General features: G+C 33.2%; 1 long non-coding RNA gene across 1 annotated transcript; it reads right to left on the bottom strand.

The window, feature by feature from the left end:
* Window positions 1–1,001: 1,001 nt before the first annotated feature.
* LOC109588360 (uncharacterized) lies at window positions 1,002–2,276 on the bottom strand. Its single transcript, XR_002188110.1, has 3 exons — window positions 2,189–2,276; window positions 1,930–2,118; window positions 1,002–1,117 (listed from the first exon to the last, which is right to left on the bottom strand). It is a non-coding gene; the product is annotated as an uncharacterized LOC109588360 (long non-coding RNA).
* Window positions 2,277–2,344: the final 68 nt, after the last annotated feature.

Here is a 2,344-nt window from a genome sequence, read left to right as displayed (position 1 = left end):
CAAATAGATATATGCCGTAAAGACATGATAGTTCACTGGTTAAAGACTGGTACTGCTACAAGGGAAAAGCTGATAAAAGCACTTGAGGATTTGGAAAGAATCGATGTTGCTACTGAAGTAAAGCGTCTACCTAAACAATAACAATTTTTAGTATTGTTATGATTATAATTCAAATCATATCTTATTTTTCTGTTTAATTCTCATACATTATACACTCCTTCTCTTTATCTGTTTATTATTACTACTATTATTTTTAATCTTCTTGTTTCACTTTTACTTGTCCTTCTTTTCCTTTTCCCCCTCTATTGCTTTCTCTTCATTGGTTTATATTAACAGATACTGGACACAGCATGGTTTGTTATTATAATAATTATTAATATTTTTCTCTCTTTTTATCAATTCTTTCTATTTTGAAGTTTCCATTAAATTTTTACGATACTAATAAATAGCCTGGCAAATCAGGTGTTTACCCCATGCAGTGCAGCAACTTTACTAATTAGATCTACCCATGTGTATACATGTGGTGTATCTAGCAGTGTAAAGGGTCAATCCTGTGAGGAGGTCCTTCTTCAACAACCCGTTAGTCATATCAATCTCATTGACTGGACCACTTGTGAGAAAATAGACAATGTTATGACATTTAGTGTAACATTAAAAGATTGATACTTTTATCTTGTGTATTCATCAATGGATCTGGTGTAATGTATCAGATAATGTAGGATATGGTATGCATTCACCACCAGTCCTATATAATGACTATATATCACTCACTTCTCATCAATACTACAATCATTCTATCATTGTTGTTATTCTATTAGTTGCTAAAAGAGCATTAACTGCAAGTTATTTTCAATACCTTGTCCTGAAGGTGTGAATTAACCACCTGAAGGTGTAAATTAATGTGTTAACTAGAAAAAAAAGTAGTGGAATAAAGCTGTATTTGTAACAAAAATTTATTCAAAAACAAAATTAATACAACAACGACCAAAAAACAAAATAATAGTAGTAATAATGATAAATAAAGCAAATAATAATATTGTCCATTAATAAAGTCCTCATCAGAGCCTAAATGAACTTGCCATAGCAACAACAGAGTCTCCTCCCATTCAAGACACATCTACAATAATAATAAAGTTATTAAAAAGAGGGAAAATCCAATTTTGATCAGAATGAGTTCAAACTTTATACAGAACTTAAGAACATGTATACATGTATGTATTGGGGGAAGACTTCTCTTTTTTCATTTTGAAAAGAATTGGTTTATGATCATACAGGGACTGTGGACTGATTTTTGAGTAAATTATGGCTCCAAAACCACCCAAAATTCTTATTACATTTTCTAACACAAAATATTGATGTACATGTACTTTTGCATCAAAAGTTTAAAAAAATCCCTATTTCAAAGTAACTAGCATTTTATTTGATGAAATACCCCAGGCTCTAGTACATGATACAATACATGAATACATGATGAATGCAAAGAAAATTGATATACATGTACATGTACATGTGCACGTATAAGCACATGTACATGCACATTCTAAGTTCAACTGAGATAAAAAACAATAACAATAGTAATCAGAAAATCCCATTATCTGGACTCTTGAAAATAACAAGAAAATTAATGATGAGATTTAATACACAATAATTACATGTACATACTGTACATGTACAACACAGTCTCTCTCAAATGGGAGAGTTCCTTATCTATAGATGCATTGCTATACATACTGTACTGTACACTGTACATGTAAATCAAAAAGTACATGTACATGTACATGGATATTGTTCACTACACTGCAAAAAATATGTTGTTAAAACAACCCATAGGTGGTTACCTCAGTTTCACTAAACAATAGACTTCCGGTCCCGGAACTGAGGTAACCCTCTAAGGGTAGTTTTAAACAAAATTTTTTGCTGTGTACTAACTAAATTTGAAGTCTCCATTCTGTCCCTCTCTTTCATTTCCATTGATCTATTGAGTCCAATCTGTACTGGGATTGGTGCTAACATCAAGTAGTGAATCTGAGGGGGCGGGACACTGGTCTGTGGCCACACCTTCAATATCTTCTGAATACCTCTACCTACAATGTGTATATTTGTGTGTAAGATGAAGATCTGAAGGGAGAGAGAGAGGGAGGGAGGGAGAGAGGAAGGGAAATCTGAAACTGAATGTACATATACTAACCTCCTCTGGGTGGCATAATGATTGTTGCTGATGAAAAACCAGGTAGAGTTACTTCCTAGTAGAACAATGAATACATAACTTCTTCTTTTTCACTCTTCCTCCCTCATTCCTTCTTTATTCCTCCTCTCTCACCCTCTCATTCACGTCCCCCTCCCT

Source organism: Amphimedon queenslandica, unplaced genomic scaffold, assembly GCF_000090795.2.
Source record: "Amphimedon queenslandica unplaced genomic scaffold, v1.1 AMPQUscaffold_12136, whole genome shotgun sequence".
NCBI lineage: Eukaryota > Metazoa > Porifera > Demospongiae > Haplosclerida > Niphatidae > Amphimedon > Amphimedon queenslandica.
The sequence above is the reverse complement of the archived record's forward strand: the minus strand, read 5'-3'. Positions and strand labels throughout refer to the sequence as shown.